We start from the raw sequence: 15,765 nt of genomic DNA, 5'->3' as shown, positions 1-15,765 counted from the left end.
ATTTTCTCATTAATCCATCCATCCTCCAGGAAGCCCCTCTGGACACTGACTTCAGTGGAAGCTATGCACACAGCTTCCCACCCAGTTCTCTGAATACACACCCCCTCGAGTCCACTTTTCTAATTGGTTTCCTGGACAGTTCTCCTCACAAATAATTTTTTCCTGCAGTTAATGTTAACTAATTTGCTGCGGAAAATGTCTATGATCTAACCTTCTCCATGCCTTTCTTTCCAGATGTGTGAGTGATCCAAAAGAGTGGTTTGCAATGCCCATGCCACGGACCATCCACCAGCTGGATTCTGCTCTCTGACAGGGCAGGTGAGCATCCTCTGCACATCCATGGGCTCACTGCTGTGCTGAAGTACAGGTCTGGACTCCAGAGAGCGTGTTTGAGGCCACTCTGCATATTGTGGATAAGTTCCCTTAAGAAAAACTCCTGAACATTTGAAGGGATTTTTTTTTTCCAGTGGAACTTACAGGAAAGCCCTACACATTGACTAAGGAAAATCCTTCAGTATGTGTTGGAACCACCTTTCTTGCCATGGCTGTGCATCTACAAGCATGTTACAGGCAGGAGGGATTTGTGGGGATTACTGCTGTTAAAAATGCATTTTACGAGATCTGGGTCACTCAAGCAGAAAACTATGGCACAACAAAAGGCAAAAGGATCCCATCTTGTCATCTTGTGTATCCATTTTCCCCATTTTGTCACTGTACTAGGGGAGTGAAGATCTACTCTGATTCAGCTCAAGTTTTCACACTGTTAGACATTTTACCTGTTTTCATAAACTTGTTCTTGCCCTCCCTCACCCTTCACTAGCTGAAGGGCCATGGAAACACACAAGCACTGGGTGCAGCTAACTCTGACCCAAACCAGATCAGACTTTTCCCAGTAAAAGTGTCTGTGTAACCTTCTCTCAGAGGTTCAGGTCAGCAATCAGATCAGCCCCCAGAGTGAAATGGGAACTGCCCCCTGGCTCCTCATCCAGGCCAGGGAGCACAGGGGTGGTGGCCCATCCATGGCAGAACTGGAGCTTCAGTGGCCAATTCCTCAGTCAGGCTTTTAGGCCAGTCTCCTTTTGGAATTCTGAGACAAAACAGGGAAGATTTAGGGCTTTGCTGTACCCACTTTAAAATGTCTACAGTTTCCAATGCCAGCAGGCAAGAAGAGCCTGTAAACAAATTCTTTTCCTTTCTACCTTTTGCATTGCTCCTGTTCCAACAACAACCAGGAGAGATTTACCAGGAAAGCACATAGGCTTAATACATTTTTCATAAGATAAAATGGGTTTATCATGCTTTTGGGGATAAGGATGGATCTTCTTCTTATTGTGTAGCAATGACATTCTGCTCCCACACATCAAATCACCAGAGATGAAGGATGAGCCTCCTTGTAACTCCACAAATATCCTGAGAAATGCACCTTGGGTTGGCAAGCTTGCTGCAGAGCCTCGAGCAGTCTGAGTGTAATGTACCAACATGAATCCCACATCATTCCTTACCCAGAAATAAGCAAGGATTGCATGCTCTCCTGCACCACAGAAGGGTTTCTCACAGGCACAAGTGCTCAGTCCCTGATCACTGGGAGGCTCTGTTGGGTACAGGACCTGCCAGCCACTCATAACAAAACCACAACAACACACAGACCCTGCAGAGAAGGGGGGGAAGAAGAAGGCAAGAGCCAGCTCCAGAGGCTGGGAGGATGTGTGGGCTCATCTCCTGGGACAGCCAGGACAGAGTTACTGACAGCCACGTGAAGGATGCACAGTTCCCAGTGATCGCTGGGAGGAATTGGCATCGGTATAAAAACTTAGCAAAAGTTTGGGATTTTTGAGTGTGAAAGATCCGGAGAAGCTGTGCTTCTAAAGGCCTCTTCTCTAGCAGCCTGGATGTTGTGCAATGGCCACAGGAAGTTCCTTACAGGGCAGAGTAGATTTGTTAATATCTGAAACATCAGATCATGAAATAAGATACAGAAAATGATATCCACATTAATGAAATGCAGCTGACATCTACTGATTTTGGATTTTATTTTTGTATTGTGCTTACTCTTACATCAGGACTCAATAGGGCTAAGCAGATCCAGAGCTCTCAGCTTTTCTCAGTTTTAGAGGCTCATTATTGGCATGAGAATGAAACCTTTAAATAAATATATCACAATCACTATGACTGCATCTGAGCTGCTCAGATAATGATAAGATGACATGGGGTAAATACTTGCAGTTAAGAGCAGCTCTAACAACAGTTGATTCGTCACTTATATTTAATCCATTTAAGAGACGTTTTTATCAGACAAAGATCAACCCACTGGGACCATTAATAGTTACACTTATAAAAAAAGCCAGCAGCCAGAGGCCAACAGAGACAGACGTAGCAGTCTCATGTTTGAAAATCAGAAATAAATTTAGAGCACGCTCACATGAACATTTTGCTGTGTGTGTTATTATTTAAACAGCATTGTAGTAAGAGCATATGCATGCATAATGAAAACCATGCCCGAGGATCTAATGAAAATACTGGGAACAAAGGAGCTCAGGAGAATGCCTGGCTCTTCCTAGGTGATTTTAGCAGATGAAGAGGAAAGGGAGCACAAAGGCAAGCTGCCTGGAAGAGCAGTGGTCTGATCTGTCAGAGCCTAGGTGGGATTACATGGAACAATCCTCAGGGAACATGCAGTGTCTGTTAGGTACCGAGAAAGGAATGCTGCTCTGGGTGCACTATAAACACCCTGCAGGGCTTTTGTTGATGTTAGCAGGAGCTATCCCTGGCCCAGCAGACAGCCCCAGGCACTGCTGGATGTGCTCACATGCCTCCGGAGAGCAGGGAGGCTCACAGAGTCACAGTCACAGAGTCACAGAGTTACCGAATCCCAGAGTCACAGAATCAGTCACAGAGTCACAGAATCACAGTCACAAAGTCACAGAATCCCAGTCACAGAGTCACAGAGTCACAAAGTCACAGAATCCCAGTCACAGAGTCAGAGTCACAGTCACAGAGTCACAGAATCACAGAGTCACAGAACCACAGAGTCCCAGAACCACAAAATCACAGTCACAGAATCACAGTCACAGAGTCACAGAGTCAGTCATGGAATCCCAGAACCACGGAGTCACAGAATCACAGAATCAGAGTCACAGAATTGCAAAGTCACGGAGTTACAGAACCACAGAATCCCAGAACCACAGAATCACAGTCACAGAATCAGTCCCAGAGTCACAGTCACAGAATCCCAGAATCAAAGGATCCCAGAATCAGTCACAGAGTCACGGTCACAGAGTCACAGAGTCACAGAGTCACAGTGACAGTCACAGAATCAGTCACAGAGTCAGAGAGTCACAAAGTCACAGAGTCACAGAACCATGGAATCACAGAATTACAGAATCATCAGGGAATCCCAGAGTCACAGAACCACAAAATCCCAGAATCATCAGAGATTCACAGACTCACAGAACCACAGAATCAATCTCAGAATCATCAGAGAATCCCAGAGTCACAGAACCACAGAATCAATCCCAGAATCACAGAACCTCAGGATCACAGAATAACAGAATATCCTGAGCTGGAAGGGTGGAGCCATAAGGATTACTGAGCCCATCTCCTGGCCCTGCAGAGCATCATCCCCAAGAGTCACACCCTGTTCCTGAGAGTGTTGTCCAAATACTCCTTGAGCTCTGTCAGGCTTGCTGCCGTGACCAAGCTTGTCTCAGGCAGGCTTTTCATCCATATCAAAAAAATACCAGTGGTCAGCCCAGAAACCAGATGTGGATTTCACATTGGATTCTCAGGACTCATCCCTCATTTCACCAATATCTACCTTTCTGCCACTAGACAGGGCTATCAAGAATGAGGAAGGTTGCAGCAGATCAGACACATAAGTTATGTCCAAGCCAAACTGCACACTGTATGCATTTCCAAGCTGGGGAATTTATGTGTAGATTTCCCTTGATACAGTAGGCAATAAATTAGTTTGTGAGGATCTTCCTTCTAAAAAACTCCTGGTTTTTTGATACTGTTGTGGGACATGACAGGCAGGACAAGGGAGGCTGTAGGGCAATTTTCAAGGGCCTTTAGTCATGCAAATTTTCTCTTGGGTTCATTGGTAGCATTACCTTAATAAAAAATACCCCCAATCCAAATTTGACAGCATTTGACTAATTTTCAGCACGATTTCTCTTCCAGTCTGTGGTGATCTGTCTTTCCTTTGCCTACAGAGGTGTCTCAGTCTCAGCCTCTGATGCCCTCCCCTTTCATCCCCCTCCTCCAGGGCTGTCCCACCAGCCCTCTGCAGAGTACAGATTTATAAGCTGCACATATAAGGTGAGCAGGCTTATAACTTCAGAGCTTCTGGCACAAGGTACAAAGTAAAGGCAACAAAAACACTGACATATGCAGCTGTTTCTTTAAATAAGGGAAGGCCAAGCAAGGTGACTGCTGCCAGCCAAGTCTGAATGTATAAAGAGAAGCACTTCCAGAAAGAGGGCTCACAAAGTTCTTGAAAGTGGGACCACCTCAGAGATGAAGTTAGTCCCTTCCCCTCCCCCAGTCTTCCCTGACCTGCTTCAAACTTCAGCAAATCAGGTTTTCCAAGCCTCTCACCCCCTCCCTCCCCTTGAGCAGTCTGATTTCTCTATGTGAACATTTTGGCAGATCTGAGAACAGTTTTACTCATTCATTTAATAGTCACAAATAATGGTTCTGTTTCACCAGTTAATTATTCTCATAGATGCATGGTTTTTCTTCATGTTCAGTGGGGAGAAATCCAGTGCCCACACAAGCAACAATAAAAATCTGATTTAAAGACTTATCCCTTCAACACATTTTGCTCTGTGGATGTAAAAAAAAAAAAAAAAAAAGAAAAAAGGGAAAAATTAGCGCAGTTTTTTGGAGGGTCACAGCATGAAGGACATAAATGAAGAGAACCACTGGAGGTCACTGTGACAGAAAAGGAGAATGAGTCAGATGAAAGCAGGACCTCCAATGCACCAGCCAGTTTGTGGTGGTGGTGGTGGCTGTGGGGCTGAAAGGGTGAGAGAAGAGGCTGTATCTTCAGTCTGACTTTACTGGAATTTGGAGCCATTGGCTGCAGAGGCAAGGCAGGAGGTGAAGCTCGTGTCCACATCAAAAGCTTGACTTCTGACCAGGTTTTCCTCCAAAGAACATCAAACTTTTATCTCCTCTAAGTGTTTACCATCTCCAGTCTGACTGTGAAATGTCCTGCTCTGCTCAGGGTCTCCCAGCTCCGTGCCTTGCTGGATGGGAACTTTTGCAAAAGACAAAATTATGATATATTTTACATATATAATACCAATCTGCCTTCAGATATACAGTTTTTCCCAGCACTGAGGGAACTTTCAGCTCAGACTTTGCCTCTTCCCCAGCTGGCAGAGAGGTCCCAGCACTGCACACAGCACATGGGACTCGTTCCTAAAAGGAGAATCACACACTGGTTACAGCGCCGTCGGCTCCCCAGCCTGTTTCCAAGAACTGCATAGCTCGAAATCCTCGTTTGCTTTATTAATGTGTGTGTGGGAGGGAGGAAAGGAAGCGCTCTGGGGGCAAGGGGAACAAGCAAGAAACATCACACCTTTCAAATGTAGGGGCTCATTTTCTGCTTTTTCCACCCTTCCCCCGGCCAGCTGTTATATCCCACGTTTCTCCAGCCATGCCTGCTGCCTCTTGGACAGAGGAATGCGCAGCAATCATCACTTGCAATGGCTGAAATCAATTGGCAGGACCCACAGGAGAGGAGGCTTGTGAGTTCATTTGGAATAAGAGCCCAAAAACCTACACAAGTTTGCTTTTTTGCTTCCCTTTAGAAGTACCCCCTCTTTACCCTGCAGCTTCCTTCCCAACCCATTGACTCTCTCTCAGTTTTTAATGTGCCTTGTTGCCCTCCACAAGTTTCTGGTGACTTCTTATTCAGCTCAAAATACCTCACAAAAGAAGAAGAAAAGTGAAATATCTGCTGTCAAATACAAGAACAAAAATCAAGCTGCAAATGCTGCATCTGGTGAGCCATGTCCCCTTCAAAAGCAGCTTTCCTTTCTGCCTTGTTTTTTGGGTCTGTCTGCATGTATTTTTGACTAATAACTATGCATACATGCACATGCACGTACGAGTGTGTGTGGGAATGAGTGCCAGGGAGCACATAAAGGGTATTTGGGGATTCTTTGGTTTTGGACTCTCACACACAGTCGGGGAAGGCAAGTTATAAACATATAGGTAGGTCCCAGAATGAATACTTTAATATTTGCAGATCCTGGTGGCTGCCAAGTGCTAGCATTTCAGGGATGCATATTCACATGCAGCGGGAGACACAAGCTGGAAGGTGCCCAACAGTTTGCCAGTCAGGTTCCAGACTTGAAATATCTCAGCAGACCCACATGTGGATGTTAACACAAAGCAGGGAATGTTTCCCTTTATTCTACATACTCATTAACTAATCAGCAAGCAAAACAGCTTGCAGAGAATAGGAAGATGAAACCCACGCTTTACTAGAAATCCTCCTCAAGGCCTCCAAGTCAACCTTCTACCTCCCCAACCTGGAGAAAGACACCAAAGTTTATTAAACTCAATAAAAGAAACAGCCCACAGTCATCCCCCTTTGGGATGCCTCACCTTCAGGATATTTTCTAGGCATTTGTGCTAAATGGTTCTTTGCAGCTGGGCTTTTTATTTGATTTCAGTTTCTTAGGGCCATCTCCCCACTCCAACATTCCCCAGCCTGTTTACAGCCAATCTCACCAGTGAGCCGGGTGCCAGCTTCATTTAATTTGTTTTTCCAGTGGCAGCAACAATCTGTGTGGAAAGCATAAACAGAGGGAAAGAATCTGGAATCAGCAAATGGTGTGCACAGCTGCACACCATAATTTCTGCTAGTGAAAGTTTTAATTCCGGTCATCAGAAGAAGAGCAGAAGAGTTGGAGGCAAAGAAGAGGTGGAGTAGTGGAAGAAATATAGCAGGAGGAAATAGTAAAATCCAAGGCAGCTGGAGAATCTTGGAGTCATTATAATTAAGGCCCAACAGGTTACAATTTCTCGAAAAGAAGTCAAAGCCAGAAAGCAGCCAACAGGTCTTCAGGAGGAATTGCTCAAAGATGTGATTCTAAAATATATAGTAGTGGAAACAGGAAAATTTGTTCGTTTCTCTTGCAGATAAGAATGTTTCACCAAGACACAAAATGAGGGGAAAAGAAGTTGTAAGAGAAAGAAAATTACATCAATTAAAAAAAAAAGAAACCAAAAACTTTATAAGGGAAGGGAAGGGAAGGGAAGGGAAGGGAAGGGAAGGGAAGGGAAGGGAAGGGAAGGGAAGGGAAGGGAAGGGAAGGGAAGGGAAGGGAAGGGAAGGGAAGGGAAGGGAAGGGAAGGGAAGGGAAGGGAAGGGAAGGGAAGGGAAGGGAAGGGAAGGGAAGGGAAGGGAAGGGAAGGGAAGGGAAGGGAAGGCCACAGCTCACACCTCCCAGAACAGGATGTACTGGAAGACCTTCCCCCTATGCCCTCACTCCCTTCCCAGATAAGAGCTTCAATGGGCCTTGTCACATTCAGATTATTGCCCAGATAACTCTTAAGAACTCAATTTAAGAAGTTAAATGACTGCTGATATCAGCATTAGGTGTTGGCATTAGTACAGAGTGAGGTGAACTCTGCATGAGGCCTCAAAACCTGTGATAGTTGAATTTGTTTGTGAACTGACATCTATGCTGACAGCCCTCACAATTTTCTTTTGATCCACCATCACTCATGCTTGAAGACACACAACTGATTGAAGATTTTACATGTTTAGCAGTAGCTGATATTCATATTAGTTTATTTAAAAGAAAGAGTGATAAAATATATGAGTTCAAATTCTTGCATGCCAGACACGAAAAAAGAACTCTTGAAAACTAAATAAATTAAATAAATATATAAAATAAAGACTTTTGATGTAAACAATGTATTTTTATTATTATTATTATCTTGTAGTTCAAAAGAGCTATAGATGAACACAGATAAAACTCTGTCTGAGTTTTAGCAAAGATTTCAAGGCATTGCAATTAAACTTTACTAATTTATTTAGAAACTGACTTGAACTTCTAGGCTGGAAAGTGGCTGAAAGACCATAAACAAAAAGGCAATAAGAAGGACTGCATTTTTGTCACAGCTGTCATGCGAGTCATGGATTTTCATGTGCTTTCAAAGTATCCGTGACTTTTGATATTTAGTGATTTTGCATGTGGGCTGGTAAACGTGATGGTTAAAGAGCTGAACCAATTTCTCTGAAAACCCTGAGTTCTGCCAAGTTAAACCCTCGACTGCACGGGAGGCTAATAGAGAGCAGGAGCTCAGCAGCAACACTGTGGTTACACAAAGGATCAGAGCAGCGAATTCTCACTGAGAGCTTTAATTCCTCCAGGGATAGAGAGATTTCTCTTTCCCCACAACATTTGCTGTTAGGTTGGATTTGCAAAGGCCAGCTCTGGCAAAACAATGACTAAAGCTAAATGGGTTCTCACAGTAAAACATAACAAAATAATTACTTGAGGGAAGGAGGAGGGGAGAAAAAAAGAGAAGGACATAAAAGGGAAAAAGATTGTGTTATTTATAACCAAATAAAACCCACAACACTTCTTCACCTGCATCCCTGCATCTGTCACAACTCTCTCATGACACTTCCATACAATTGTAACAGCAGTGAGTCAGACCAAAGATCCGTCTGGCTCAGGACCCCGTCTCCAAATCTGGCCAAAGCAGATGCCCAGGGAAAATTATAAGCAAAAGATACAGTGATACTTCCTTGGAACACTCTTCCAACTTCCAGCAATTTGCAGTTTAGGGACTTTCTGGTTTTGTATTTAATAGCCTTAGTAGATTTTTCTGCTATGAATTTGCCCACACACTTTTTGAAGCTGTGTATTTTTTTTCTTGTGGTTGCTGTTACTGAAGATTAATCAGAGAATTCATTACTAAACAATGATGCTAAGTAAATTTTCAGAAAGCACTGGCAAATGTGCCAAAGGAATTGCCCTCGGTCCTGTGGTGAACATTCCTTACTAAAAAAACCAAAAAAAAGATGGGGAGAAAGAAACATTTCTATTACTCCATCAATTGCCTGGTCACATAACTAGGATGAAAAAGTGGTCAAGTGTCTCAGGATACACTTGAGCTAATTATACACCAGAACTTCTATATATACAAAATATACGAACGAGAAATAAAGATAGGAAAATAGTGTTTACAGTAAGAAAGGCTGTTAATAGCTATGACAGCATGGAGAGGCATTTCAGACAGACAGATGATGGTTTCCTGAAGAAGCCATGATCAGGCTATTCATCCTTTTCCAACTGCACTTGTTCAAACAGAAGATGAGTTTTGCAAAGGGTCACTGAGTTTTCTTCAGCCGGGGTACCACCAAAGGCTAAATTGATCCAGCCAAAAGTCCTGCTGTTCCTGCTGTACCTTCTGTGCTCTAAACAGAATAGCAGGAGCTGGAGACTTCTGAAAACTCCCACTCTGAAGAGTCTTACCAAAACAGCTCATGAATTTGTCATCAGACTGGCTAAAGAGTCCTTGTATCTTCCTTGTCAAGCTCTCCCTCTCTGTTAGAAGGGTAACCCTGTGCTTATGCATTGTGTTCTCCACTAGCAAACAGGCCAGTTCTGCTGTCAAACCAGCTAGAAACAAAATAAAATTGCTCTTTTTTTTTCCTGTCAATCTTCAGATTGACAATCTATCAGATTCCTGACATCTTCTTTTCATAAACACAGGTTACAAGAAGTGGTAATCAAAAAGACCCAAACCAACAAGCCCCAGGAAAGACTCATACCAGGATCGCAGGGAAATCTCTTGCATAAGCTTTTAAACCAGACAGGTTAAACTGAGTAAATTGAAATTCTGCATTGAAACCCAGTTCTAGAAAATGTCAGGGCGATTCTGTGTCCTTGATTTGCATGTACAGCCACAGATAGCATTCATGCACGGAAGGGAATATTTTTCAGGGGAATTTTTGCAGTGAGACAGCGCTTTAAGGGTGTCATGAAAAAGCCAACCCAACACAAGCTCCTTATTCCATTTATCTAAAGTCACTGTGGACACAATACAACTCAGAAATAATTATCTGCATTGAACCAGACCATGGGGAAGATGTCAATTAGGTTAATCAATTCAATATTCAAGGTCCTCTACAGACAGGGCCTTACAGCCACAGGTAATGCTGCCAGCTCCATCTTACCTGCCCAAACTGCGCTTTTCATTCCAAGCTTTGGGAAGTCCTACTGCCCTGCAAATGATGTTTCCTTGGGCTGCAGAACTCCATGAGCCTGAGGCTGCAGCCGTGGTCCAGTTGGAAACCCATCATGGAATGGCTTTACCCAGCTTTGCCTGCCTCTGCCAGTCAAAAATCATTAGTCAATGTAAAGAAAGGTTGGGGTGGGATTTTTTATGCTGCTTCCTGAATATATTATTTACCTTTTGATATCAACGTTAGTTTTCTGTTCCCTTTACAAATAGTTAAGACTCACATAGATTTCTTAGAGCTGATGTGATAAATAAAAAGCCTGCTCACCAATATTCTGCCTTTAAGGCTATTTCCCATTAATGTCTTCTGGGTTTGTATGGTTGCATGGAGTTTTATTAAAAATACACATTTTCTATCTTATTTGCTACCAATTCTCTTTAGGCTAATTTTTAGTGCTAATAACCTTGATCACACCCCTTGGAGAGGAAAAGGAGGAGTTTTCCATCATTCCTGAGTCAGCCCAAGAACACGGTGGCCCATGGGAATTCCGCAGTGCCATCTGCTGTGAGGTACCAGGACAGCTGAGAGTGGAGCAGGGCTTTTCCACTGCACCTCACCTTCCTCACTAGCCCCAAGGTCTCTTTTGCCTCTGTGCAGATCCCAGCAGAGTTTGTCCCCATGCCAGTTTTTCTGCCTCTCTTTTGTGCTGTGCCTGTGGCAACAGCACTGTGCTCCTTATTTCCAACCCTAATTTTACCATCCGTGTTATTATTTTTTTTTGTGGGTGTGGTGAAGCCGTGCTGGTTTCCGAGGTATGACTGCCTCCCCTTGCCAGATCTCTAACATCATCTTTCCTTCAAGAAGACCTCGAGAAAATTCCCTTGGGAGCCTGCCCATGCTGGGAGACGGTTGGCCATAGGGCGAGGTGAAACTTTCAAACCAAGCAAAGCACTGACATCCTTCCGGAGGGAGGGAGCTGAATGTGCTGCCTCTGCAGCTTCTGCTGGCCTTGGGAGCAGCAGATGGGCAGAGAGGAATCCACCACTGCTTGGTCTGAGAGCAAAAGAGCAGTGCCTGTGTTGACTGACCAGCAGAGCATAGCCCATTGCTTAGCAAGGATCAAAGTAGCCAAGGTTCACAGGAGTGATGCGTTTTCCCTTGACACCCTGAGTTGTTCCATTAAGGTAAAATTTGGAAGCCCAGTGTTTGAGTGGCAGGTAAGGGGGTTGTTGGGTTAACACTGTGGTTTTCAGTCCTGATTTTCAGACTTTTTGTTTCAGTGAAACTCCAGTGCACAGTGAGACAGTGAGAAATGTTCAACAGTGACCCCATCACCAGCTGACAATGTAAACCAATGTTTTGAACAAAAGCTTCTTCAGTGTCTCAACAGATTATTAGCTTTAATATCCTCTAGAATTAAAACCATCTTAAAAAAATGAATGTCTTGTATAATGAGACTCCACTAAGGGAATTATTCTATCCTGCATATTCCTGATGGGTAAGCAGAAGGGAACTTCATGTTTGGCCATGGAGTAAGTAGCCACAGAGGCACAGCCTAGAGCTTGCCTAGAATCTGACTAAACTGAATTAAACTGAACAATTTTCACTGCAGCTGCCAGCAACTGGAGTCTACAAATCCCCACAGAATAACAAAAAGGAAAAGCAATGGAATGGAATGGGGAAAATATTAGGCTGCAAATCACAATATTCCTCCAAGCCAAAGTAAGGCGTGTTTATTCCCCAGACCGCTTCTCACCTCAGGTTTGATTGATTGCTGCTGTGTTCTGACCAGATTAGAGAGCTAATAATGAATTATGGATAATATACAAACACAGGAAAGACAATGAAGTATGGTTATCTGCCTATATGGTTCTTTAAATCATAGACTTTTTTGTGCACTGGTCATATACTAATGTTTGAACATTAGTGCATGTTCAACAATTCCAGGCAGGAAGATTTCCTTCATTACTAAAAATAGATCTGCAGCCTGTTAAGCACCAGTACAGTCATTAAGGAGTTACGTGTATTCTCTGATCAGAAAATAGTTCTACCTTGCCATGCCAAAATGACATTGATATTTCTAAAATTAGCCAGGGGAGGTCAGTAATCTTTTAATAGCACTGTTAAAAATTGGCAACCTAATTAAGTTATGAATTGCAAAAGGCTTGTCAAGTTGGAACTACTTGTTCAAAGACCAGCTAGATATATAAGGAGAGGTTCCTCATCAAGTCTCAATTCCTTTCTGTGTAAGTAATGCCCAGGAATCCTGAGTAAGGGCTGATCCCAGCTACACAAGTGTCTTGGGAGCTGGTTAGCTGCTTAATAGGTGATCTAAGGAAAGAGTAATTGCGAGTGCGGTTTCATTTTATTTTGGTGTGTCTGTTTTGTTAATCTTGGAGGAAGAAGAAGTTCAGTCATTACTCTCACTCGCTTCGGTGATTGATCTTTTTTTGTTCCGTGGAAAGGGCAGCTGGCAAAGCACTGAGGAATTTCAGCAGGGTTGGAGGATTCCTCAATGGGGAGCTGGAGCACAGCTGTAATGACCAATGTTTCCAAGGAATACTCGGGGTCACCCAGCTGGTTCCTTGCTGGGCAGCATGGAGGCCAACCTGGAGGCCAACCTGGCAGTGCTCCCTGCAGGAATTGCTGTGGAAGTGGGGCAGGGCCATCTTGTCCTCCCAGCAGAGCAGTGGTTTCAGCACCTGAACCTTAATGGTCGCTCAGCTTCCAGCACACACAGAGGAAACTGGACAGTGTGATGATGCTGTTTACCACAGAATTTTTTAAAACATTAAATTGCAGCTTCCTACCCCTAAATAAAGGATCCCCTTGGAGGTTCACCCCTGTAATTCACTCTAAATAACCAGAAAGGCCACACAAACTCCATCTTCTGCAGAGCTGTGCAACTTTTCCTTGGGCTGGGGGTTATTTTCCCATGCAGAAATGACCCCTTGGGCATTATAGCATATTTTCACTTCATATTTACCTGATCTATGAGAGGCAAAAGCAGTTCTGACAAAAGCAGTAATTACAAGAATGTAATGTTCATTTCTACAGAAGGCATGGTGTCTGCATGCCTGGGAAGGGCCCAAGATGCTTACAGCATTTCTATTTTCCATGCTGTGGTGAATTTGGAACCTCTACACAGCTTAAGACAGAATAAATTTCACTCCAGCACAAATCTCTTGATCATTTCTCCTTCAAATGTGGGAAAACAACACTGAGAATGTGGAAAGTGTAGAGCACATCATAAATCCATGGACACAGGAACTCAGAAAGCTGCATAAGGCACATAAGGTCTGCTATAAAGGAAGCACTGTGCTTTCATATTATTTTCTGTTTAAAATCTACATGTGTGGTTTGGGACAAAGGTCTTTTAGTGTGGAAGAAAGAAGGTTCAGTGTTTTTCTTTATTTTTTTTTTCCCTGAAGAGAGGTACGTCTCTGGAGAGACAGTGGAGAGATGTGCTCCAGTCTCTAGCACACAGTGCTGTAGGAAAGGTGGAATTTTTGAAACCACAGAAAGAATTCTGGGGAGAACTCAGCACCCAGGATATAGTTCAAGCGTGAATAACCAACAGGTGCTTAAATAAAGATGCAGCTTTGCATGCTGGCTGTCATTTGCTGGAGTTTCACTGCAGATTTCTGATGCTGGAATCGGGATGTCTTCCCCTACCACCTAAATCTATGTGAAAGCATGCCTGATCTTTCTTTTCCCAGGAAGGCAGAGAGGAGCTGCTTCTCCTGGCACAGAAATAGAACACCTGCATATTCCTGCTGCTGCTCGAGGAAGCACTTCCCCGAAACTCCAAAGAGGAGTTTCTGTATCACCAGATTCCTTGGGGCATCTGAGTCTGTGCTCCACAGAGCCTGGGAAATCTGCAGGTTCCTATATTCATGTTTTCCACATGCCTGCCCTTTTCCTTGTCCCAGATGAAGTGCAGAATTGAAGTCCCCAGAGGACTTTCGGTACAAATAATCCAGACAATCTAAAAACAAATTGCAGGTTAGTCATCTCTTTAATGAAAGAAGTCAAATCACCAGCATCAGCTGTCACAATAAATGCCATCAGCTCTATTTTTGCCCACATCTGCTCTAGACTGGAGAGAGACGTGGAAGCTGAATTTTGTGATTCACGCTCACAGTGGGAGCAGGGGTGGGGCTCATCTCCCCTCACTTTCAATCTTTACAGAGTAGATTTCATTCTCAGCTGAATGGGCTGCTCTGGGCTCCCTTGATAAAGAGTTTTCACAAGTGATGAAGCTCAAGTTTTGCCCCCCATTCCCACCAGTCAAACCTCACAGATTGGCTGTGATCCCAACACCATCATGGATCCACCAATTGGAAAACGGTGTTGTGCAGTGGGAGAACATTATATTAACAACTATCTAGAACCTTTCCTGAAAACATCCATCAGGGTATGTCCTCACCTGCCCTGTGGAGCTGCCAAAGGGGTATCAGGAGGGCAGTCACAGAAAGGGGTAACTGGACTGGGACATCTGAGACCACCCAGATCTCCACTGGGACTAAACAGCCCCAGGTTGGTTTAGGAGCAACCTGGCCTGAATTCTTTGAAAGAAACCATCAGCTTTGTATTACCTGTGGCATCCTAAAACTTAATTTTTCCTAATTCAGCCTAGTTTTCATTATATTACATTTCCCTCCTTTTCTTATATAAACACACTTTTTGCACATTAAAAGAATGATTTTAAAAACAAGCCAAACAAGAAAGATTTCTAATCTAAATAAATTGTTACACTTTACAGGATAGATAATACTTTTAAAATATTTTTTTTAATATTTACACTGTGCACTGGAAAGGAAAAGTAAGATAATATTTTCCTGCAGAAAGGCTTGCTTAGGTGCAGTGAGCTTCAAAAATTATTGTTGCTTTAGGAAATAACAATCTTGCTTGTGGCACAAACACATAGAAATGCCAGAATGCAATTAGAACTACAACTATGTGAATGATTAATCAAATTCATGGCCATCACAAAGACTGTTTCAGTGTTCTTCCTGCAGATACCCCACAGCACTGCAAATTGCAGAGCAGTGAGGTGGCTTGTGTGGAACTGCTGCTGCTGCTGTGGGAGAACAATTGCTCCTCTCTGCTGCATAAATGTGGGGTTTTGCAAGCTGGGGGACTGTAGAAAACCCAGGTTCTCTGAGGTTTGTCTGTGCTTTCTGCCTGATCATTTATTATTCAGAGTCAGAGATACCCAGCAGCACCTCCTGTTGTAAGACACAAAGTCCTCAGTGGGGTGCATACACAGAGGATCAGTGAGAAGGGATGACATAAACAAATATTTGATACCTCTGGCAGTCATTGTCCTGCCCAATTCCAGGAACCCAGTTCCACTGAGAGCCTTCTGCAGGTGCTTCTGGGGCAACTTCACCTCCTTTGTGCCAGCCCCAGGAGAATCCTGTCACTTCTGTCCAAGACAGGAATCCAGGACACAGCCCAGCTTGGCTCAGTTCCTACAGCTGGACCCTCCTAAATAATTTCATTTGACTTCTCAGCAAAAAGGAAAATAAAAGCTGTTGCATAGC

This window comes from Camarhynchus parvulus, chromosome 1A (assembly GCF_901933205.1).
Source record: "Camarhynchus parvulus chromosome 1A, STF_HiC, whole genome shotgun sequence".
NCBI lineage: Eukaryota > Metazoa > Chordata > Aves > Passeriformes > Thraupidae > Camarhynchus > Camarhynchus parvulus.
The sequence above is the reverse complement of the archived record's forward strand: the minus strand, read 5'-3'. Positions refer to the sequence as shown.